General features: G+C 45.5%; 1 protein-coding gene across 1 annotated transcript in view; it reads left to right on the plus strand.

The window, feature by feature from the left end:
- The first annotated feature begins 2,950 nt into the window (after window positions 1-2,950).
- Window positions 2,951-26,071, plus strand: part of LOC135218623 (endoplasmic reticulum membrane-associated RNA degradation protein-like) — a 374,806-nt gene continuing 351,685 nt past the window's right edge. Inside the window, 1 exon segment of the mRNA XM_064255060.1 lies at window positions 2,951-3,011. The gene's annotated coding sequence lies outside the window, so the exon portion shown is untranslated.

Consider the following 26,071-nt stretch of genomic DNA (forward strand, 5'->3'; position numbering starts at 1 on the left):
TATTTGAAGAAAATTTTTATTTACCCCTTCATTAAACCTGAAAGCAAGTGAACAAATGGGTCTTGTTGATTTTTGAGAAAACGATTTTGAGAGGGTATGTATGTTACTGTTCAAGAAAACTACAAGGATGATATGGAAAGAAAATTAAGCTCCTTTGTTGGATTATGCCTGCTCGTCGTAAACTAAATCTGAATTAGACAGGTTAGTTATTCTTAGAGTGATCGCTCCTATGGCAGAATCAACATTTTTTGTCCATCATTTGGTAATTGTAGCAAAGAAAGATGGCAAGATTAGAATTTGCTTTGATCCAAAAGAAGTAAAAAACGCCCTTTTAGGAGAACACTTTACATTACCTGATTTAACGTCAGGTTATTGGCATGTACTACTTGATGCAACCCTTCCCCTGCTTAGTGCTTTTCAAACTTCAAACCTATTTTGGGAGTATTTGTAAGGACAACGTCTTTTCCCTATTTTCATTCCACTGTAACAACATTCAAAATTCTAATGTACATCATCTTATGTAGAATTCTCTGGCCTTTCCGCCAATATATAATTCATGTATGAACAACAATTGTACCCATAGATATCCATATATATATGTCTGCAAGAAAACAAAAATTCGGCAGCCCGTAGGACCAGTTTCTCTCTGTTCAGGTTGAATACTACATATCCGTCCACAGCCTCCTTTATAACCCATGTTTGCCTGTAAATATTTACGGGCCGCTCGGTGAGCAAGAGCCTGTGCTGACACAAGGTCATCTTAATAAAAAACAACAACTGTAAATAAACATCAGTACCCAGCTGTCTGTCTTTCTCTCTTGTCCTCACAATACAAATATGAGTTCTGTTCCTGTATATGCTTCCATTCCATTTGATTTTGTTTCTACAATGATGATGTTATTTCAAGTTTTTCTCTGCCGTATAACCTATGTTCTTGATGCTTAGATTTCTGACAGCGTATATATGCAACAAGGAATAATTAAGACAATATATTTAAGACACCGTTGTGAATGCGATTTGTATTTTTTTTTTTTCTGATTGAGAGGATGTGATGGGCTGTGACATTCTTAGAATGTAGGGATCATCAATTTAGCTTCTTGGAAACAGTGGCCCGAAGTGACAAGCCTTGGAAGTGCTGGCGCACCCTTACTCGGGTGGCGCGATGTCGAAGTTGCTGCCTATACAGATCAGATCATGTCCTGTTTCTATGCAAGGGGTAATGCAGCCATGCCTTATGAATCTGGTTTGAGGCTTTTTCTTAGGTGTGAACAATGTGTGTGAGTTCGTGCATGTGTGCGTGCGAGCTTCTTCCCTACATAATAAGAAAGTAAGTTAGCCAAGATGGGAGATCGCTACAGAGTCGGCGAAGAGCCAAGATGGCCCCTGCAATAGTATTTTTAGTGAAGTGTGTGAAATCTGTGTTGAATCATGGGTAAGCATACTTATTCTTGGGCCAAAAGTGTGGCTTGACTGTATTTTGAATATTGTTTCAAAGATGTTCTATATCATTTGACCTTTTTATTTTGCTTTTTAATTTTTGCTTATCGATGTGTTCTGTCTTTTTATAGGCGGTTCTGAGACAAACGGGAGCTGATATGGTGATATATTTGAAATGGGAACTTAATTGATGTTCCGTGGTGTTACTATGTAAACTGTACTATGACTATGCCCAGTTTTATGACTAAAATAATGTTGGTTATTGTAGTAGAGAGATGGAGTGGGTTATCTGAGTTCAACCTTTCATTTAATCATTTTGTTAAGAACCTGAGTTATCTAGTTAATGCTTTGCTCTTGAATAAATGTATTTTTGTAATTCACAAGTCTGATTTAATTGCCCTAGGTAGTAGTAGTAGTAGTAGAGAGAGAGAGAGAGAGAGAGAGAGAGAGAGAGAGAGAGAGAGAGAGAGAGAGAGAATGGATGTTAGCCTGGGTCTAGCTGCACGCCATTGCTACCAACCCCTTTTTAAGATTACCGAGGTTGGATCCTCGGTAATATATATTATTAATATAATTTTCCCCATTTTGTCAATAAATAATGACTCTTCCTTACGGCTACTCTCTCTCTCTCTCTCTCTCTCTCTCTCTCTCTCTCTCTCTCTCTCTCTCTCTCTCTCTCTCTCTCTCTCTCTCTCTCTCATCTGATTCATACGTCTGCCTCGTATCTTTTTCTGCCACGTCTCGTGATGGGCCAAACACCGGAGATTAATCAAAATGATTGCTGGAGGGCATAACAGAGGTCATAAAGACGGAAGAATAAACTGTTCTATCAGAGGCATACACTCGAGAGTGGTGGAGATAGACTATATTATGTGACAACCACAGACCAATATGTTTAAGAAAACCACTTGGATTCTGCAAATAAAAGTGTTAAAAATCTTTAGTAGAATTTAATCAATTACAGATAAGCAATTAAAATAAATGATAAATAAATGGGACAGAAAAGCATGGGTAAGAGAAATGAATGACAAGACAACTTTAAACATGATGAGAAAATATAGGGATGACAGAAGAAGAAACCTGGTATCATAACACTGAAAAAACAATGCTGATCAGTAAGGCTAGATTCGGCACACTAGAATTAAACTATAAGAATAAGTTAAAAACTGGAGACACAAAATATTTGTGCTGTGAAAGAATAACTAAAAACTTAGAACATTTCATACTCTACTGCCCGGCTAATAATGACATTAGAAACAGATATAGATTCGTGCAGTAATCATATCAAGAGAAATCGATGGCTAACATCATTCTGTTTGTACATCTATCAAAAGAAGAATTGGAAAAAGCAGGGAATTTATAAAAAATTTAAACTACTACAGAGACAATAAACCTAAACAAACACAAACAAAGGGGAAAAGAACGACCGAGGGAGCCGTTTCAAATTCCGATACTACTGCTACTACTATGAGTTTTGTTTACAACTTACAAAGTTACGAGTTTGTCCGAATTAGTGAAATGGTCAGTGACTTCGACTTCGACAACTTTATTTCTTGATTTTCGTTTTCATTCCCGTAATGAAACTTGTCTTCTTTTTTGGCAATAAGACCTGTCTTCCTGTTATAGTACACCAATTGCCTGTATCCCATAAAATGTTTTTAGCTCGCTCCCAACACACTAGCTAATACCTACCTATACCTAGTATAGTAGCTACCTACTTCTAATGATTACCTACTACCTCGGTGGTAGGCGTGCCGGTAACCATGCATACCGTAATCCTTATAGTTAGCAAGCAGACGCACAGTGAACTGACGAGGACCTTAAGATTTATACTATAATATATACTATAAGGTAGGTAGGTGTATGTTGAATAGTATGTGCACTACCTACTAGGTATCATTCAACGTTCAACTGGTGAAATAGGCTACTATAGGTAGCCAGCTAGCTACTATGCGGTAATTTGTACCTAGGCTATATCCGCGGTAAGCACCTACAGCTCCTTAACCCCATAGGTGGGTTAGTGCTGTCAGTGCACCTCATGTGGTGCACTGTAGGCGTTACTAAGGTTCTTTGCAGCGTGCCCTAGGCCCCAAGTTGCAACCCCTTTTGTTCCTTTTACTCTCCACCCTCCTTTAATAATTGATTCATACTACTAGGTAGGTACCTAGTGCAACTGCGATGTTTTCTTCCTGTTACACCTTTCAATGCCTTAATTGTTCAGCACTGAATGACCTCGTAGGTCCTAGTGCTTGGCCTTTGGCCTAATTATTTATTCAATTCAATTCAATAGGTACAGCTTCTTAAATACTAAGGTAGTATCTTTTAGTATATCCTATAGTAGCTAGGTAACTTGGGGATCACTGTCAGAAAGGGAACATAAAATAAATGTACCTAATATTGGGATGGATTTAACCCAACCTAACCTAGGGGGCTTGTTCCTTGCCATTCTGGGGGCTGGGGCAAACCCTCAACTTAATCTAACATAGGAGCCCCAAGACCTTACCTGAACTAACTTGGAGACCCAAGCACTTACCTAGCAGGGGCTTTTGCTTCCCCCTGTAGGTTACTTCCCTCACATAACCTAACTATTATGGTCCTTGAGTGATTAGACAAGAAGGGCCCAGTGTTTTATTTCTTAATCAGTACAGATGTCAGTTATGTGTTTGTACATAAACCTGCCAAAACAGAACAAGTACGCATCAACAATTAATATATCACAAAATACACTTTAGTCTTCCATTGTAGATAAAAAAATTTGCATCAAAGGGTAAAAAAACAGGTAATAACAATAATCCTTATTCTAGGTAGGTAGCTTAAAAATAACCATTACATAGGATTTTAAGATCCAATTCTACCCATCTCAGAAATGGGCTAAGTAATATTTACTTATGTTCAGAAAGCTGATAACCATTTTACATAAGTTTTTCTTGGGATACCGTGTAACTATCTTCCATTCTGATTGGGGTAATAACTCTATGGTGGGTGAACAGCCATCAGCCCTAAGGGGATCCATGGTGAATTATAGAAAAGACCAGTAAGTCATGGCATTAATTAACTGACTATGGGGTCTCTTCCTTAACATATTACAGTGGTACCTCGACATACGAAAGTCCCAACTTACGAAAAAACCAAGTTATGAAACCAAATACGAAGATTTTTTTGGCTCTACATACGATAATAGTTCAGGTTACGAAAGGTTGTTGCTGTAAAGTCCCGAGATTCTCCCGGACCACCGAGAACAATTTTAAAACTCGCGCACCGCCAACTGAGTAGACTCGCCACCATCCTCCCACTCTCCCATTGGTTCCTGTTGCTAGTCACTGCCGTAAGATCCTGCTCTCCTATTGGTCAGCATCTACCCCATGTGCTCTATGTATTCTATTGGTAAAAGGATGCTGTAAATTGAAAAACTTATTCATACAATACATTTAATAAAAAAAAAAAAAAAAACATTAGGTAAAGATAGAATAAAGAATAGAAATGAATGATTATTATACTTTTTGGTAGTTTCAGTAGTGGAAGAGAGATAATGAAAATTTATGATTGATTACTAAACTGTGTGCTAGGTAAAAGTGGTTGCTTGGCAATCATTCGCTACTCGTATAGTGTGAACGTAAACAAAAGGGTGGAAGATTTTTGTTTGTTTGTTTGTTTATTGTAGTTAATGGTTACTTAATAATTATATGAAATGAATGCATGCAATACATTTAATAAAAAAAATTGTGAATTAGATATCATAAAATATAAAATAAATTAGACTGCGCTCATCGAAGCCAACAAATACCATTTTCTTCAATTCTTCTTCTGTTTTGAATATTATATTATGTTTCATTATAGCTGTCAGTAAACTCGGTATCTCCATTAGGTAAAGGTAAAGAATAAAAAGAATAAAGAATAGAAATGAATGGTTATTATACTGTTTGGTAGTTTCAGTAGTTGAAGAGAGATAATGAAAATTTATGATTGATTACTAAACTGTGTGCTAGGTAAAAGTGGTTGCTTGGCGATCGTTTGGTACTCGTAGTGCTGAATGTAAACAAAAGGTTGGAAGCTTATTTTGTTTGTTTTTGTACGTATTATAGTTAATGATTATAGTTAATGATTAATTAATAATTATTTGAAATGAGTACATACTGTTATTTATATATATTTTATTGGCATATTCTAAGCTTTCAGCTTGTTAGGTTTAGATGTCAGAATCATAGACTAGGCTACAGTAGCAACTGCTAACATAGGCTAGGCTTATTGCTAAGGGACATATGCTAGTCCTAATATATGCAGTAAAAATGGGGTTGAACATTACATGCAGTTGAATATTACTCAAGTATGTACTGTATTTTGCCTTTATGGAGTCATATTTCTTCCGTCGGATCGGCGTCGTAACCCTAGAACATGTGTTGTAAGCCTGGAAATATAATTTACTGGGGTGTTTTTGTAGCTCATGTTACAAAGACCACCTCGGAATGGATTAATTTTGTATCCTGAGGTACCCCTGTATATGAGTTCTAGTCTCCAGTAAGGGACTCCTTATGCCTTTCCATGCCTCCCTAGGAGAAAGTGAGTCAGGAATTGGTTCTTGTGGCTAGATGACAGGAACCATTTTGGAGTGCCTCTTTACAATCCCCCTCCTTTCATGCTCCTGTTCTCGGGTGCATCAACTGAAGGACGAGGTGTACATCTGGAAGAAGTGCTGCTTTCAGGTAATGGGAACCAGAACAACAAACATTTCCAAAACAACGAACATCTCCAGAGCAACAAACATCATTTTGAGAGTATCAGGATCTTGGTGAGCTACTCTGTGGTGCTGATCAATTCAACCCCCTTCACCATGAGTAACTTTAGTCAACAAAGGTTTGGTGGGGGGAAGACTGGTTTCCCTTCTCTACACATTGGGGGTTGCACATTGATAGAGCTGTTAGCCAGGTACTACATTCTAGGGAAATGGAATGTAATGGCAAATAAGCTCAGTCAGTCAGATGACAGGGATGTGGCCCTTACACCCAGAAATTATGCAGGATTTTCTAGTCTTTGGAACCTCCCAACAATAGATGAACACATCAGAAGAGGAATAGGGATCTCCCAGTTGCTCTTTCCTGTCTATGCACACAGGAAATATTGTGTAGAGCTCTTTAGACTCCTATACAGCTGAAGCAACAGGGGGTCTAATCTCCATGGAGGCACATACCTCTGAAACCAGCCCCGCGGAAGGCAGCTTCCCGGGCCAGTGAAGAACTTTTCGTCACTGCACAGGGCTCCTTGGACTTCCATTTATAGATAGCAACTCCTGCATGGGGTCCCACAGGCCTTGTGCCACTGGTTTTTACAGGTACACGAGTTCCATGGTCACATATCAGTGGTGCCCGGTTCTCCATGGACACCTGTGTCACCAGAGGTACATTAGACTCCAGTGCACTTCGTGTCACCAATATCGGCCCTGAGGAATCATTTCTCCAGGCAGGTAAGGTTCTTCTACCACTGTAGAGTCTCACGGACTCCTGCAATACCGGTATGGGTCCCCAGTCTACAGAACTTATGAGAGAGAGTGAAGGCCCAATGCACAGGTGTGGCCTCATTGCATTGCACATTCTTGCATGGGAATGATGCCAGGGTCCCATAAAGGTGATGCTTTGGGGGCTTTTTCTTACACACTGTTGGAGATCGGTGACTGGGAAAAAATTTGGTTAATAAGAGCTTTTGAGGTTCTGAGAAAAAACGTTTGGTCAAGGCATGAAATCAGCTTGAAAACTAAGATGAGAATATTCAATGCAGTAGTACTACCAGGCCTGATGTATGGCTCGTCCACCTGGGCACTGACCAGAACAGAGGAGAAAAGGTTGGATGCTTTTGAGATGAAGCTGCTGAGAAGGATACTGCGCATTAAATGGGATGATTATGTTAGAAATGAAGACATCAGGGAGAGATTGAGGCAAAGGCCAGTCAGTACCGGGTTGAAGAGGGGAAGGCTGAAATGGTTTGGACATGTTGAGAGGATGGATGGGAATAGAGACCCCAGGAGAGCTCTCAGTACAAATAGGAAGAAGACCGCTGGGCAGACCAAGAACGAGGTGGATAGACATAATTGTCAGGGATCTTGAGGATGAAATCCAAAACTTAGAGGAAGCAAGGGAAATGGCTCAGGATAGAGACAGATGGAGAGGAACTGTATCAGCCTTATGCCACTGGCCAGTGGCGGGAAGATAAAGTAAAAAAAAAGTAAAGTAAAGTAATAAAGGGAACTCCTATTCACCCATCCAAGTTTATCAACCTTAATGCTACGGCTTATCAACTATTCTTAGCAATACTTAGATTAATTCATTAATCTTAACACTACAGTTTTTCCCATGACCATTAAAATAACCTTAACCTAATTTATTAATCTTGATACACAATTAAGTAAACATAAGCAGAATATCAAGGAACTATGTCAGTGGCATCCAAACACAAACACGAATCCCAACTGAGCCATGAGTCTTCACTGAGCATGTTTGGTACCATATTCTGACCTGTACTATCTAGGGTAAAGACTGCTCTTGGCCCTTCCACCCAAATTTTACCTCAGACATTCAGGGTTGCACCCATGTCACCTGCTTGCTTGGTGAGTTGACAGTCCCTGGACTGTACATGCAGAGAAGGGTGTTATGCAAGTGACTGATGTCCACACAGTGATCCAGGTACTGGGACAGTACTTGTCTTTGATTGTGCCAATCCCTGATCAGACCACGGCCCGTTGCCAGCCCCTGAGGTCATGTTAGAGCACATAGCTGTTCTCCATTTCCTCTGGGACCTTGCTGCTGGTCTGGATGAGAGACTTTTATGTCTTAAGAGCTACAGATGATTTCTAAATATGACCTAACCTCCTAGGTCAGAGTTTCAAATCTTCTTGCAAGTGCAGATGCTCCTCTGCTTATGAACTGTCAGAGATCAGAACAATGGTGTTTGTAAATTAAGCTTTAATGTATGACACTTACCTGGCAGGTATATATATAGCTATATTCTCTGTTCCACCTGGCAGAAATTTTCAAAACTCGCGGCAATCGCTAGTAACCTATTAGTAGTTCAGGCAACCACCACCCCGTTACCGTGGCGCTAGCGCTAGGAACCGTTCCCAAATTGGGCCAGATTTTCTCTGCCAGCCGAAACCGGCAAACATTGTTGGTGGTTCCCTGCTAGAATTTTTCATTCTCGTTTGCTGACTGATCTTGGATTTTGGTATTGTACTCGGAAACGTTAGCTTGGCATTCGCTTTGGATTGTTCTTTAAGATGTCTGACTCTGGAAGTATGTTTAGAGTGTGTGTAAAAGAGGGGTGTAAGGTAAGATTGCCGAAGGCTTCGGTCGACCCTCATACCGTTTGTAAGAAGTGTAGGGAGAATGTGTGTACTTGGGAAAATAGATGCATTGAATGTGAGAATTTATCAGAGAAGGAATGGAAGGTCTTTATGAAAAATGTTGAGAGACTTGAGAAAGTATCGTGTAAGGAGATCTGTTTCTCGTAGTGAGAAGTCAAATTCTTCGAGTAAAAGGAGTGATTGTATTTCCTCTCCAGCTCCTTCTAATGTAGAATTAGTTTTAGTTCCTTCTCCCCAGGTATCTCCTGCGCCCGCTGCTGTATCGAGGAGACGAACGAAACAAATATTGTGAAAGTGTTCGCTGCCCTTGCGTCCATGGGCGACCAGATACAGCGACTTACAGACAAAGTTAGTGCTTTCGATGTCAGTGAAAGTGTAGTGGAGGGGGCGTCTGATCGTCTCTCTCGTGCTCCTAGACCTAGACCTCTGTCAAGCTCCCAGACCCAAGGGAGAAGGCATGTCGACAGTCGAAGGGAGGCGAGAGAGGTTTTGTCACGGTCAGGCGGGTCCCTTCGAACAGTCCTGTTGCAAGTTCCCAGGCTGTTGCAGTTCGCCGCAGAAAAGCCGTAACTGGGAAGTGTGCGTCCTCGGAAGGTTCGACTTCCGAGCGGGAACGTCGGTATGCAGTGGTTTCTCGGCCGCTCAAGAGGACGTTCAGGACGTCAACGGCTCTCGAGAGACAGGCGCAAGACAGTGAGGCTTGGAGTAGTCCTGAGGTGTTGTCATCCTCGGAAGATGGGGACGCAGTGCCGATCAAGAGGAAAAGGTTTTCTCGTACTAGAGAGGACGCAGGACGCACTGGTGATATACGTCCTTCTCGGCATGGTATTTCCATGGGAGAATCGCCTCCATCTTCTTATGTATCCTCCCCTCGTATTTCTCCGTCGGGTAGAGTACAGGATCGCTCTCCTTTAGGTCGCAGTCCAGCTCGCAATCCTCATCCTTCGTCGTCTACCATGCAGGAGGATGGTACGAAGCATTTCTTACGGGAAATGCAGTCCAAGTTGGCAGTGCTGGTGAAGTCTTGGGATGCTACTGAACAACCATCTTCGAGGCGTAAGGACGATTTCCTTCCCATTAAGTCTTCTAAAAGGGAAGACAAGGACGCATTCGCCGAGGACGCAGGGCGAACTGGCGCTAGGAGGAAGGTAGTTTCCGAAGAAGCAGGACGCAAACGGCAGGACACGGGACCAATGGTGGACGCAGGACGCAGGCGACAGGAAGCAGGCGTTTCTAAGATGGACGCAGACGCAGGCGGCAGGACGCAGACACCCTCGGTACCGCAGTGGACGCAGGCGGCAAGACATCGAGAGGCGGCAGGACGCCGATGCCTCGCTAGCCGCAGGACGCAGGCGGCAGGACGCTAGTCCGTCAATGAAGCGTCAATACGATGACGACTTGCAAGATATTTCGTCAGCAGAAGAAGAGTTGGAAGTAATTGAAGAAAAGAATACAGAACCTTCTTCAGATTATAAGGTTCTGACTTCACGTCTTATTGCTGTTTTTGAGGGGGAGTTTAAACCTACAGCTCCGTTATCCCCCTTATCACAGTTTTCCAAGGACTGAAGGACTCCAAAGAAGTCCTCCTTCCTGAAAATGACGATGTCAATTTCGGCGAAGAAGGCCCTTCAACGGGTGAATGACTGGATGAAGGACAAGAAAGAAGCGGGAAAATACTCGTTTGTTTTTCCTCCAGCTAAGTTAGCTTCTAAAGCAGGAGGTATGTACGCTACTGGAGAAAGTCTAGGCCTGGAGTACCTGCCTCCTCCCAGGGGGACTTCTCCAGTATAGTGGACAGCTCACGCAGACAGGCGTTACAGTCGGCCAAGGTCTGGTGGACGTTGTCTTCGGAATTTGACCATCTATTTAAAGGGATTTTTAGGACTTTCGAAGTCTTTAATTTCTTAGATTGGTCTTTGGGAGCGCTAGCGAATTCCGTAGGAGAAGAGGATTCGCAGGACTTAGAAACAGCTAAGAGCATTATGTCCTGCATGGATAAGGCTCTTAGAGACGGTAACGAATGAGCTGGCTTCGTTTATTCACGCAGGAGTGCTTAAGAAGAGATCGCTGTTGTGTTCGTTCGCCTCAAAAGGAGTTTCTAACTCTCAAAAAATCGGAGTTACTGTTCTCTCCCCTTTCGAAAACAGCTGTTTCCTTCAGAGGTGATTAGGGATATAGCTCTATCCCTTTCGCAGAAAGCCACTCAAGATCTTCTTTCGTCTTCGGTTAAGAAGTTCTTACCAACCAAGTTGGTGAAGAAGACTCCAAAGGAGACTAGACCGTCGCAACAGCCCTTTCGAGGAAGAACATTCGCTCGACCCGCCTTTAGGGGTAAGAGAGTGCCCGCGAAAAGAGGAGCCAAGACTCCCTCTAAAGAATGAGAACTCGGTCCTCCAGACGACAGTGGGAGCCAGACTTCAATGTTTTTGGGAAGTCTGGCAACAAATGAAGGCAGATCCTGGGCTGCCAACGTAGCTCGGGAAGGATACAAGATTCCTTTCGTGAAAAGACCTCCTCTCGCAACATCTCCGAGAGCCCTCGGGGCAAATTACAACGATTTTAGAGAAGAAAGCGGCTCTGTGGGAGCAAGTAGCTTCCATGCTAGAGAAAGAGCAATAGAACCTGTTCTGGATCACGAATCTCCGGGATTTTACAACCGTCTGTTCCTGGTTGCAAAGTCCTCGGGGAGGTTGGAGGCCAGTGCTGGACGTAAGTCAACTGAATCTTTTCGTAGAAAAGACCAAGTTCACTATGGAGACGAACGATTCAGTACTGGCAGCGGTACGTCCAGGGGACTGGAATGGCGACTCTGGACTTACAAGACGCATACTTTCATATTCCGATTCATCCAGGAAGCAGGAAGTATCTAAGGTTTGTGATTCAGGACAGGGTATTTCAGTTCAAGGCCCTATGCTTCGGCCTTTGCACAGCCCCTCAAGTATTCACGAGGATGATGTCCAATGTGGCGAGATGGCTACATTTAAGAGGGATCAGAGTGTCTTTGTATCTGGACAACTGGTTGATAAGATCCCAGTCGAGAAGTCAATGTCTGGAGGACGTGAGTCAAAACATTGGACTTAGCAAAAGACCTAGGTCTGGTAGTGAATATGGGAAAGTTCCCATTTGGAGCCCCAACAACAGATAGTTTATTTGGGGATTCAGATATCGGCAGTGATTTTTCGGGCTTTTCCGTCCCCCGAAAGGCAAGCCCAATGCAGTCAGAAGGGTGCAGGATTTTCTAAAGAAAGACCGATGCTCTGCAAGAGAGTGGGATGAGTCTACTGGGCACACTCTCTTCCATAGAGAGGTTCATTTCTTTAGGAAGACTGCATCATGGACCTCTTCAGTTTTTCCTGAAGGATTCATGGCCAAGAAAATCGCAACCGGATTCCTTCCAGTTTCTAATTCCGACCGAAGTAAAGGAGGGAATTAAAGTGGTGGCTAACTCCAGGCAGGTTAGCAAGAGGGATGTCGCTTCAGCAGAAGAACCCAGACCTCGTCTTGTTTTCCGACGCGTCGGACGCGGGGTGGGGAGCGACATTAGGCCCTCAAGAGGTGTCGGGACTTTGGAACAAGGACGAAACAAAGTGGCACATAAACAGGAAGGAACTGTTGGCAATTTTCTTGGCTTTGAAGCACTTCAGAGAGTTGATTCGAAACAAGACAGTGCAGGTCAACTCGGACAACACCACGGCTCTGGCATATATTCGGAAGCAAGGGGGAACTCATTCTTTTCCCCTTTACAATCTGGCAAAAGAAATTCTGCTTTGGGCAGAAGAGGAAAACGTCGTGATACTCACCAGTTTATACAAGGAGAGAAGAACGTGGGTGCGGACCTGTTGAGCAGGAAAGAGCAACTTCTCTCGACGGAGTGGACGTTGCACATGGAGGTTTGCCAGAGCCTGTGGAAGTTGTGGGCCGTCCGGTAGTGGATCTGTTTGCGACAGCCAGAAACAAAGAGGTTACCAACATATTGCTCTCCGATTCCAGACCAGGAAGCAGTGGCGGTAGATGCATTCCTGATGGATTGGTCAAACTTAGATCTGTACGCTTTTCCTCCGTTCAAGGTGCTGGGGAAAGTGATGAAGAAGTTCAGGGAGAGCAAAGGAACGAGGATGACCTTAATAGCCCGTTTTGGCCGGCCCAAAGTTGGTTCACAGAGGTACTGGATGGACGGTAGATACGCCAAGGACTCATTCTCTAAGAGTAGATTTACTCAGACAACCCCACTTCGACAGGTTTCACAAGAATACCCTCGCTCTGGGTCTGACTGCGTTCAGACTATCGAACGTCTGGTCAGAGCGAGGGGATATTCTAGAGAGGTGGCCAGTGCAGTGGCTAGAGCCAGAAGAACCTCCACAATCACGGTGTATCAGTCGAAGTGACAACTTCCGGAAGTGGTGTAAGAACAGGAAAGTGTCTTCATCCAGTACCTCTGTGACCCAAATCGCAGATTTCCTTCTTTACTTGAGAAAGGATTTACACTTGTCAGTTTCGACAATCAAAGGTTATAAGAGTATGCTAACCTCAGTGTTTAGACACAGGATCTAGACATCTCGAATAACTTAGATTTGAGAGATCTGATTAGGTCGTGTTTGGGACGAAGAAACAATCAGAAGGCAGGCCACCTGCTTGGAACCTGGATGTGGTCTTGAAGTATTTAACTTCTAGCAAATTCGAACCGTTAGAGGAGTCTTCTCTGGGGATCTTTGCTAAAAGACGCATCTTTTTAGTAGCATTGGCAACTGCTAAAAGAGTTAGTGAGCTTCAGGCCATATCGAAGAAGGTTGGATGGAGACATGGCAATGCAGTGTGTTCATTCCAAGAAGGTTTCTTGGCCAAGAATGAGGATCCATCTAATCCTTGGCCAAGATCCTTTGAAGGTTTTGGGTCTAGCTGAATTGGTCGGTAACGAGCAAGAAAGAGTTCTCTGCCCAGTCAGAGCGTTGCGATGTTATATAGAAGGAACAAGAGTTATCAGAGGGAAGTCTGATGCTCTGTGGTGTTCAGTTAAAGACCCCACTATGACCCATGACGAAGAACGCTCTAGCCTTCTTCATGAGAGAGTTAATTAAAGAGGCTCATATGTTGTGTGAAGAGCAGAGCTTTGGTATTTTGAAGGTGAAGGCTCATGAAGTCAGGGCAGTGGCGACTTCATTAGCTTTTAAAAAGAATTTAGCCCTCAAGGAAATCATTGAATCCACATATTGGAGAACTAATTCAATATTTGCTTCTCATTATCTGAGGGACGTTCAGACAACCTTCGATAATTGTCAGACGCTAGGTCCATACGTGTCCTCGGGTACAGTATTGGGCAAAGGAGTTACTACCCCATAACCTTCTTTTAAGCTAGTTGATTAGGTGATGGTGTTTGTTTATTGGTCGTCTGAGAAAAAGGGTGCGGTACTTTTCTCAGTCGTGTTAGTATTATATGGTGATGTGTGTGTAGTTCAGGTAAATGATAGTTACTAGCTTGAATGCCGTGGCATAAGAGGGCTGTAAGGATCTGTCAACACATTGGTCACGTCCAGTTGTCAGTTCCAGTCTTAGCTTCTTCAACATACAGGACACTTCCTTGTTGAGAGCTACTAAGGTTAAGCAGGCTTAGAGGCAGGACCTATCAAGTCAGCTACCTTAGCAGGTAAGGAACCTAGAGTTTTAATAATATTTTTAATAATATTTTTATACTCTAAGAATGTTGCTGTCCTTGACCCACCTCCAAATGTGTCAATCAGCTATATATATACCTGCCAGGTAAGTGTCATACATTAAAATGAAGTTTTTATGATAAAACAAAGTTTAATGTATACTTACCTGGCAGGTATATATAATTTAATTCCCACCCGCCTCCCCTCAGGGGACAGGGTTCAGAGAAAATCTGGCCCAATTGGGAACGGTTCCTAGCGCTAGCGCCACGGTAACGGGGTGGTGGTTGCCTGAACTACTAATAGGTTACTAGCGATTGCCGCGAGTTTTGAAAATTTCTGCCAGGTGGAACAGAGAATATAGCTATATATATACCTGCCAGGTAAGTATACATTAAACTTTGTTTTATCATAAAACTTCATTTTGTTTGTAGCACTCCATCCGCCACCCATAAGTTCAAATTCTGTATTGTGTGCCTCAGCTTAGTTACAATTTCTGCTGCTACCCACGCCGAACAGCGCTATAGATGATGCCAGTACCCATAGACTCTTGAACCTACACAAGTGATAAGACATGATCTCCTGTGGTCCAAGTAATTCTTGTGATTTTATCATGAAACATATCTTGCACATCATTTATCTTCCATGGCTAATGGCAAATGTAAATTAAGGTAAATAGTGGTAGTGGTAAAAAGTGGCAGGCTATCATAATGGAAAAAAAAGTGGCAATTTTAAAGAAATCAGAAAGTGGTAAAAAAATGGTTGAGGTAGCATGTGATTATAAAACCAACACCCACCTATTCGTAGTTGTCGATTCATGGCTCGAGTTGTTTGTGGATTTTTCTATGGAACGTATACAGTGGGTCCCCGCTAGATCACAGATCAGCAGTTAATCGCAGATTGTTTATAGTGTAGTGGAAGTCCTGTCCTCAAGGAGTTACCCTTCCATGGTCTGAGCTCCCTGGTGACCAAACTAATGTCAAAGAATTCTCTTTTAGCTGCTCTTGTGGCCAAGTATTGTGTCATAATGATAAACATTATGACATGTGATTGAATATAAATGGACTTAGGATTAGAGAGGACTTTCTCTTATCCTCAGCAAATGCTGAACCCAGTTTACCTACATCAAAAACCTGCAAGAAGAAGTGGCTATGTGCATATGCGCCATCTTACTGTTTACATACAACCAGAAAATGGACCAAGATGCTATTACCTTGCTGGTCAGTCAGTGTATAGTGTACTGAGACCAGTGCTCTGTAATTTAAGCTCTTCGCTTCTCTGATTTCATTACTGAGGATCATGGAAACATCTAAGTTGAAAGCTAAGTGTTTAGTTTTAAGTGCTAGTTGAAAAACTTTTTCAGTATAGACTGTGGAACAGTGATTTAATTTTTGCATGTGAAAAGCTGTAAACCAGCTTTTTCATGAGTACACGTTGGCGCTTCTCATGATTTCTGATCATTATTTGTAAAGGGCAAATTGTTTTGAAGAATTTATCATTCTATTTAGAGGTTTTATGTAAAGAAATATTCCACAATTATTATTATTATTATTAGATATAATAGAGATAATCCTTTCAGTTAACAATGCCTGCAATAGCATAGAATCTACTATACATCTATTCAGTGAGAATAATTTAGCTAGTTTGTAGTAGATATTGTCTGTAGCCTATAACCTAGGATTATATATCCTTAAGGGTGAGCTAAAATAACCTGGATTAGGTAGCAACTTGAATTAAGGTAAGTAAAATTTAAAGCCATCCTGCTGTGGCTAGTAGCCTAATTTTGTACATGCAACTTCCCCGGCAGATATATACTTAGCTATAGTCTCCAACGTCCCGACAGAATTCAAAACTCGCGGCACACGCGACAGGTAGGTCAGGTGACCAGCCCTCTCCCGCCGCTGGGTGGCGGGAATAGGAACCATTCCCGTTTTCTAACCAGAATTTTTCTGTCTCCGGTAACGACAACACCGTTGTTGGTACCTCCTGCTTTGGAATTCTTTTCTCGTTGGCCGAGGATTATTCTGTTGACCTTTGGTGATGTATATTGATCTTTGGCTTTGGCATACGCTTATCGTGGACCGTTTTTTTTATTTTGGTTTGGATTCTCTTTAAAATGTCTGACGTGGTACCTGTATTTAGAGTGTGTACGAAAGAGGAATGTAAGGTGAGGCTACCGAAAGCTGCGGTGGATCCTCACACGGTCTGTAAAAAATTTAGGGGGAATGATTGTTCTGCAACTAATACCTGTCCGGAATGTGAGAGTTTAACGGAAGTGGAATGGAAGACCTTAGCTTCTTATGTAAGGAAACTTGAGAAAGATAGAGTTAGGAGGGCTTCCATCAGAAGCTCAAGTAGATCCTGCTCTATTGAACAGGAAGTAGCTCCTAACTCTTCTGTTAATTCACCTGCTCATAGTTTGGTTTCAGCCCCTTCCCCCAGCAGCGAACCTGTGGATGCGTCTGCGGAAATGGCTGCAATGAGAGCCTCAATTATCAACTTAAAATCGCAACTGCAAGCGATGAAGGAGACAGGTAAGCGCAGTGACGTGTGCAGTGATTTGTGCAGTGTCCCCAGTGAAGTGGAGGGGGCGTCTGACCGACTCCGCATTGCTCCTAGGCCTAGACCTCTTTCAGACTCCCATGACCAAGGGAGGAGGAATGTCGAAAGCCGCAAGGGGGATGTAGAGTATTCCCAACGGTCAGGCGTCCCTTCGGCAGATCCTGTAGCCGCTTCCCAGGCTGCCAAGGACAGCTATTGCAAAAGCGTCCTCAGGAAGTGCTTTTCTGACTCTGACTCTTCGTCCCCAAGAAGAGGATGGAGTTCTACCTCTAAGTCGCGCCCTCTTAAGAGAACCTGGAAGACGCCAGCAAGCGAATCTTTGCATTCCAGTCCTGAACCGTTTCCGGAGTATTCTCCTGCTCGTAAGAAGAGAGCTACGAGATCTCCTGACTCTTCTCCAGAAGGTTTTGCGCACAAGACGAAGGAAGTTTTGGTAGGACTCCAGCAGCAGTTGTCCGCCTTAGTAGGAGTTCTTTCAGAAGGCTCTTCTAGGAAGAAAGACGTTTCTCTTCCCATCAAGAGTTCTGTTAGGAGAGCCTCAGAGAGTAGGCGCTCTGGCGCCAGCAGACGCTCCTCGCCTGAAAGGTTTTCGTTCCCAGCGAAACCTTCTTCAGTTAGTTATGACAGGACTCGTATGTCCTCTCCTTCTAAGCTCGCTGATCGGAAACTCCCTGCGAGCAAGAGTTCTCCCAGGAGTTTTTCTAGAGGCAATCACGCCTCTCATGACAAGTACCAGGAGCCTGAGAGCCTCCTTCCACCTGATTTTTCACGAGAATTCGTTTGGCTAAGAGCTCCGGGAGAGAAGAGAGGCCCTCTCTTTTCAGAGCTCCGCAAGAAGGAAGGAGCGTTCGTTCATCTAGACGATTCTCGAAGGAACAATCCTCTCCCTCCGGCAAGTGCCCAGGAATCACGAGTCCCGTAGGATCTTATAGATATCCTTCTAAGGACGCAAGAGTCTCGCCGAGTAGGCACCATGATTTTGACAAGTGCTCCTTCGCCCCCAGGCAGGTCTAGGGAGAGAATCAAGCGCACCTCTCCGACTGGACGCAAAGATAAAAGGAGCTTTTCTCCTGCTAGACGCAGTTACCAGGACGCAAGCGCCTCTTCTACTGGACGACGGGAACAAAGGGGTTCTCCTTTCCCCCTCGCAGGCGCATTTCGCCTTCCAAGCGTCCTCAACAGGACGCAAGCGCCTCTCCTTCAATGGACCAGGCGCCCTCACCAGGGACGCAAGCGCCTCTCCTTCTTGGCCCAGGCGCACTCACCAGGACGCAAGCGCCTCTCCTTCTTGGCGCCAGGAACAGGATGTTCTCCTTTCTCCTCGCAGGCGCTCTTCGCCTCACAGGCGTCTTATTCAGGACGCAAGCGCCTCGCCTAGCAGGCGCAAGGAGCAGATCAGAAGCCCGAGTTTAGGGAAACTCCAGGACTCTTGCAGGAAGGAGGATAGGAACAAGTTTGTTCATGAAACTTACTTGGCAGATATATATATAGCTGTATTCTCCGAAGTCCGACAGAATTTCAAAACTCGCGGCACACGCAGTGGGCGGCCAGGTGGTAGTACCCATTCCCGCCGCTGGGAGGCGGATATCAGGAACCATTCCCATTTTCTATTCATATTTTTTTCTGTCGCCGGTCGGTAAACACCTGTTTACAGACCTACCCCCCACTCCGCCCAGGATTTTTGGATTTGACTCGTTATAAGTATCTGGATTGACTTTTGGTTTGACTCTGGATTGTTTGGATTGGCATACGCGATAGTGGACTGTTTTTGGATTTGGATTGGCTTTTCTATGAACGTGATGTCGGGATCAAGTTCAGTGAGCTTCAGAGTGTGTGTGAGGAGTGATTGCAAGGTGAGGCTACCGAAATCATCGGTAGACCCCCACACAGTATGTATGGGGTGTAGGGGGGCATGTTTGTTTGCTGGGTTGATCGTTGCATTGAATGCAAAAGTTTGACTGAGGATGAATGGAAGGTGTATGAATCCTATCGGCGTAAGTTGGAGCGCGATAGGATCAGGAGGTCTTCCTCTAAGAGCGGTTCTACGAAAGGTAAGGGAAGTAACATTTCGCCTATATTAACACCAGTAGAATTTGCTTCACCTAATCCTGCCTGTTTGTTGCCTGAGGGCCCTAGTTCTGTGTCTGGAAAAGGTAATGCCCTTTCTCTGATTCTAGAGTCATTGCGCACTCTAGAGTCCAAAGTGTTGGCCCTTGAAAACGGCTCGAGTAAAGTGTGTGATCGTGCCCCTAGTGTTGTGGAGGGGGCGTCAGATCGGCCCCATAATGCCTCTAGGTCTAGACCTCTGTCGGACTCCCAGACCTCAGGGAGTGGGCATGTCGAAAGCCGCAAGAGGGTTACGGGGGCTCCCCACCGATCTGGCGTCCCTTCGGCAGGACCTGTTGCTGCTTCCCAGGCTGCCAAGGAGCGTGCTCAGGCTCGCATCCTTAAGGACTGTGTTTTTCGTTCCTCCGAGGCGCCCTCCCCGCAGCAAGGGGTGGAGCGCTCGGAGTGACTCGCGTCCGTTGCAAAAGGACTTTCCTAGGGAGGACGCTTTACGTCCCCTCTCTCCGCTCTCGTTGCGGTCTTCGCCTGCGTCGTATGACGCGTTTCCTCCACAGAAGAGAGGTAGGACGTCGTCCGAGGACGACGCTGAGAAGCGCTTCTCTTTGCGCTTCGGAGAGGCAGGTTGCTGTTCCTTTGAGAAGGAAGGAGGCGTCCCCCCGCCCCTCGTCTTCTCGCAGGCGCAGCCCTTCACCTCCTCTCGGTTCTTCACCTACGAAGAGTATTCTTGCGTCGCTTCAAGACCAATTGTCGACCTTAATGGCTCGGAAGACTCGCCCAGCAGCAGTTGAGCCTAAGCGAAGGAAGGACGCTAAACTGCCTGTCAAGAGGACGAGGCAGTCTCCTTCTCTGTCTCCTCGTTCGTCGCTGTCTCCGCCCGCACGTCAGGACGCCTTTGAGGACGCTCGACAGGACGCCTTTGAGGACGCTCGACAGGACGCCTTGGAGGACGCTTTTGAAGACGCTCGGCAGGACGCTTTTGAAGACGCTCGTCGGGATGCTTTGCTTGACGCTTTGCCTGTGGAGAAGGCTTTTGAGAGCGCTCAGAAGGACGCTTTGAAAGCGAAAGCTGGACGCTTGAGCGTCAAACGTAAGGACGCTCCTCGAGAGAGACTAAGAATATCCTCTCTTGACGCGCAGCGCGGTCAGGACGCTCTTCGTGGTTCGAGCTCTAAAGATCGACAGAAGGTCGGTCGCTTTGAAGAGGCTGATGTTAGTCTTCCTCGAAAGCCTTTGTTGAAGGCTAGACCCGTTGGGCGCACGCCCTCTCCAGAGGTTCAATCTCCTTTGCCTCTTCGGGAGGAAGGAGAACATAGTAGTCCGGCTGACTCAGTGGAGGAAGAACAGCCGTCAGTTTCGTCGGTTTCCGACTACAAGGTGCTGGTACGACTTTTACGTTCTTTGTTTGGTGAGAAGTTCCAGCCGGCAGCTCCTAAGTTCTCCTCCCTCTCAGTTTTCGTCTTCGAAGTCGGGCAAGGTTTCGGAAGTGTGGAGATGAAGACTTCCTTGTCCACTAAGAGAGCATTCAAGAAATTGCAGGACTGGATGGAACGTCGGAAGGATCAGGGCAAGTCGACTTTCGCCCTTCCTCCTTCAAGACTCAGTGGGAAAGGCGGCATTTGGTATGAGACCAAATCTGAAGTAGGAGTTAAGATCCCGTCTTCTTCCCAAGGGGACTTTGGCGAGTCTGGTAGGAACGGCCCAGCAAGAAAGATTTCCCTTTTGAGCGTTCCGCCTAAAGATTTCAATTGGGACACCCAACGGAGATCGACCATCACATGAAAGGTCTGTTAAAAGACTCTGGAAGTCTTTAACTTCCTAGACTGGTGCCTAGGAGTCCTGGATCTTCAATCTAGGAGTCCTGATTCTTTGAGTCTGGGGGAGCTGTCCAATGTGTTGTCATGCATGGACAAGGCCGTCAGGGATGGTTCGGAAGAGTTAGTGTCTCATTTCGGCACTGCTTTCCTCAAGAAGAGAGCGCTCTTGTGCAATTTTACAGCGAGGTCTGTTTCTGCATCGCAGAAAGCAGAGCTTCTCTTTGCACCTCTTTCGAGCCATCTCTTCCCCCAGGCTATGGTAAGGGACCTGGCAGTGAGCCTACAAGAGAAGGCTACCCAGGATCTCTTGGCCCAGTCTTCTAGACGTCCCGCAGTCCCTATCACGTCGTCGTCTGGACGACCTCCTAGGAAGGTTAAACCCTTTCGTAGCGCTCCTCCCTCGAGAGCTGCCCCTCGAGGGAGAGGACTTGCAAGAGGAAGAGGTTCCTTCAAACCTAAATCCTCTAAATGAGAAGAAAGTCCTTCAGATACCTGTCGGAGCCAGGCTAAAGTTCTTTGCGGGTGCGTGGAGAGAGAGAGATACAGATGCGTGGTCCCTCAAGATAGTGGAACAGGGGTACAAGATCCCCTTTGTGGACCCTCCTCCTCCTTTCAAAACGACTCCCAGAGATCTTTCCCCGTCGTATCAAGGGGCGGGAGAAAACCAGCAGGTTCTTTTAGATCTTTTGGAACAAATGATCATGAAAAGAGCGGTGGAGCAGGTCTTAGACCTGGGGTCACCAGGATACTACAACAGACTTTTCCTGGTACCAAAGAGCAGTCGCGGGGGGGGTGGGCGTCCAGTCTTGGACGTAAGCAGCCTGAATCTTTTCGTAGAAAAGAAAAATTCAAGATGGAAACACCTCAGTCGGTCTAGAGCCTTAAGACGGGCGAAAACTGGATGGTGTCCTTAGACCTACAGGACGCATACTTTCACGTGCCTATCACCCTCTTTCAAGAAAGTTTCTGAGGTTTTATGCTAAGGGACAAAGTTTGGCAATTCGAGCCCTTTGTTTCGGTTTAAGCACGGCTAAGATGGTATTTACCATGCTCATGAAAAACGTAGCGAGATGGTTACATTCTTGCAGGAATAAGAGTGTCCTGTATCTCGACGATTGGCTTATCAGAGCATCGTCAGAAGAAAGGTGTCTGAAGGACCTTCACTTCACGTTGGCCTTGGCGAAGTCCCTGGGACTTCTGGTCAACCTCGAAAAGTCGCATCTGACCCCAACACAGTCCATCGTGTATCTGGGGATTCAGATGGATTCAGTGGCTTTTCGAGCGTTTCCGTCCCAGAACGACAGCTGCAAGGCTTAGAGAGAGTTTCGGCCTTCCTGGGGAAGGAAGCTTGCTCGGCGAGGGAATGGATGAGTCTGCTGGGAACCATTTCATCGCTGGAAAAGTTTGTTTCCCTGGGAAGACTACACCTCAGACCTCTCCAGTTTTCTTAGCAGACGAATGGAGAGTCAGAGAGGATCTGAATGCGACCCTTTTCATCACCAAATCGGTGAAGAACCATCTAAGATGGTGGTTAGATCCTCGGAAGTTTCGAGAGGGTTGTCCTAAAGCTTCTGAGCCCAGACCTAGTGTTGTTTTCCGACGCCTCGGTGTCGGGATGGGAGCAACACTGGGAGGGGAGGAAGTGTCAGGCACCTGGAGGGGGGAACAGGTGTCCTGGCACATCAATGTAAAAGAAACTAGCGGCGGTTTTTCTGGCGCTACAGTTCTTCCAACGAAAGGTTGCAGAGAAAAGTAGTCCAAGTCAACTCGGACAACACCACAGCCCTGGCGTACCTAAAGAAGCAGGGAGGTACACACTCCCGTCCTCTGTTTTATTAGCGAGGGAGATTCTGCTGTGGGCAGATGCGAGACGGATAAGGATCCTGACGAGATTTATCGCGGGAGTCCTGAACGTCAGAGAGACCCTTCTCAGCCGACAAGATCAGATCCTGCCGACGGAATGGACGTTGCACCAGGACGTCTGTCGAGAGCTCTGGAGACTGTGGGGGTGTCCGCTAGTCGACCTATTTGCGACGTCGAGAACAAAGAGGTTGCCTCTTTATTGCTCCCCTGTGCTGGATCCGGGAGCAGTCGCGATAGACGCTCTGCTCTGGGACTGGACGAACCTAGACTTGTATGCCTTCCCGCCATTCAAGATCATGGGGGAAGTAGTAAGGAAGTTCGCGGCATCGGAGGGGACGAGGTGACCCTGATCGCCCGATGTGGCCCGCGAAGGAATGGTTCACGGAGGTAATGTCATTCATCATAGACTTTCCGAGGACCTTGCCATGGAGGAAAGATCTACTCAGACAGCCCCACTTCGCAAGATATCACCGAAACCTCTCCGCTCTGGGTCTGACGCTGCGTTCAGACTATCGAAAAGCTGGCCAGAGCGAGAGGTTTTTCTAGAGCAGCTGCAAAGGCGATCGCCAATGCTAGGAGAACGTCCTCGAGAGCTGTTTACCAGTCGAAGTGGGCTTCCTTCAGGGCATGGTGTAGAAGGGAGGGAAATTTGGCCTATTCCACTACCTCTGTGAGCCAGATAGCCGATTTCCTGCTATTTTTTAAGAAATGTACAGAAGCTAGGCTGTCCCGACCATCAAGGGATATAGAGTATGCTGTCGGCAGTCTTCCGACACAGAGGACTTGACCTGTCTGATAATAGGGATCTTCACGATCTCCTGAGATCATTTGAGACATCCAAGATACCTCAGGCGAGGCCTCCTTCTTGGAACTTGGATTTAGTCCTTAGAACTTTTAATGTCGAGTCCTTTCGAACCTCTACATGAAGCGTCTCTTAGGAACTTGACTAAGAAGGCTCTTTTCCTAACTGCTCTGGCGACGGCGAAGAGAGTTAGCGAAATTCAGGCCATTTGTAAGAGAGTGGGCTTCAAAGGGGACAATGCTGTCTGCTCTTTGAGTCCCGCTTTCTAGCAAAGAATGAAAACCCGTCGAACCCTTGGCCAAGGAGCTTTGAAATCAAGGGTATGACAAGCCTTGTGGGCCAAGAACCTGAGAGAGTCCTGTGCCCTGTCAGGACACTAAAGTTTTATGTCCACAAGACTAAAGAGGTACGAGGTCCCTCAGATAATCTCTGGTGTTCGGTTAAACGACCCGATATACCATTGTCCAAGAACGCTTTGGCGTTCTTTCTGAGGGACGTCATTAAAGAGGCTCATTCGTCTTCCACACAGATCGATTTGAGCCTCTTGCGAGTGAAAGCTCACGAGGTCAGAGCTGTCGCAACCTCGCTTGCCTTCCAAAGGAACATGTCGATCAAGGACATCCTTGACGCCACCTTTTGGAGGAGCAATTCAGTATTCGCCTCACACTACTTGAGAGATGTGAGAACGATATAGAGGACTGTTGTTCTCTTGGGCCATACGTTTCTGCAGACACAGTCTTGGGGGCTGAAGGTAGCTCTCTCCCTATCCTTTAGTTAGGTTTAGGTTAGTTTTAGTTGTTGTGTTTTTTGGTTGTGGTGAGGCTTTGGTGAAGACCTCCCATCTCTTAGCTTAGTGTTCAGGGGGTCTTGGATAGTTGGTCAGGTGGTGGTCAGTTGCTTCGTTGCCCTCATTTGTATGGCTCTATGCTCTTGTCACATTGAGGTCACGTCCCCGTTGACAGAGCATCCAGAGCGCACCAGCACTACAGGTCTCCACCTGGCTGGCAACTCTGATTAAGCACAAGCAGGCTGAAGTGACAGTAATCACAGAGTCTACTTTGCTAACAGGTGAGGAACCAAGGTGTATATCATCTACTTAATTTAAGTTTCCTACAAATCCTATTCTGTCTCTTCCACCATCCGAAGGTGGGATTCAGCTATATATATATCTGCCAAGTAAGTTCATGAACAAAATGTTATTGTTATAATACAATTAAGTTTGTTCATACTTACCTGGCAGATATATATAATTAAGTGCCCACCCACCTCCCCTCAGGAGACAGTGGCACTGATAAAATATGAATAGAAAATGGAATGGTTCCTGATATCCGCCTCCCAGCGGCGGGAATGGGTACTACCCACCTGGCCGCCCACTGCGGTGTGTGCCGCGAGTTTGAAATTCTGTCGGACTTCGGAGAATACAGCTATATATATATCTGCCAGGTAAGTATGAACAAACTTAATTGTATTATAACAATAACATTTTTCAGATATCCAACAAGTGGACATTGATTCCCCTGCAGTAGGATTCGCAGAGAGAAAAAGGCTTCTTATCCGGATCGGACTCCGGAAAAAGGGAAAGCCTTCTTCGCCTGCAGCTCTTTTGGAAGAAGTTTCAGAGGAAGAAATCCCCAAAGATGCAGGAGTTTCGGACTATAAGAGACTTGCTTCTCTTTTGTTGCAAGTGTTTGGAGACTCGCTACGCCCGTCGGATCCCCCTTCTCCGGGATCTTTATTATCCAGCACGAAACTGTCGAAGTCCTCCTCCTTTGTCAGGATGACACCTACTCTTTCTATGAGAAAGTCTCTGAAGAGCCTCGAGAGCTGGCTCAGATCGAAGAAGGAAGCGGGGAAGACGGTATTCGCTTGTCCTCCTTCCAAGCTAACGGGAAAACCAGGTATGTGGTATGACACCAAGGAGCCAATGGGCCTGGGACTCCCTTCATCCTCAGATGCGGATTTTTCCGCTCTGGTAGATTCATCAAGACGACGCTCTCTACATTCTGCAAAAGCCTCTTGGTGGATGTGTGAGGTTGATCATCTCATCAAGGGCCTGTTTAAGACTCTCGAAGTCTTTAATTTCATGGACTGGGCTTTGGAGCTTTAGCCAAGAAGTCTCAAGACCCAGACTTCGTTAGCATGGAGGAGTTGGGCAGCGTTTTGACTTGCCTAGACAAGGCGGTTATGGATGGCTCCAATGAAGTGGCATCCCTTTTTGGATCCTGTATTCTGAAGAAGAGGGCAGTGTTTAGCTCCTTCTTAACAAAATCTGTTTCGCCTCTGCAGAGATCCTCCCTGTTATACGCGCCCCTCTCTAGTCACCTCTTTCCTCAGGAAATAGTGAGGGATATTTCGAAGACCTTATCAGAAAAGGCTACACAGGACCTGTTCGCCCAGTCAGCCCCTAAAGACTAAAACCTGCTGTTCAGGTATCGAAGAAAAGGAGAAAAGTTCCCTTCCAGCAGCCTTCGGGGAAGGTTCTGCCCCCTAGATCCTCTCTCAGAAGTAGACGATCGGAGAAGAGAGGAAGGTC

Source organism: Macrobrachium nipponense, chromosome 9, assembly GCF_015104395.2.
Source record: "Macrobrachium nipponense isolate FS-2020 chromosome 9, ASM1510439v2, whole genome shotgun sequence".
Classification (NCBI taxonomy): Eukaryota; Metazoa; Arthropoda; class Malacostraca; order Decapoda; family Palaemonidae; genus Macrobrachium; species Macrobrachium nipponense.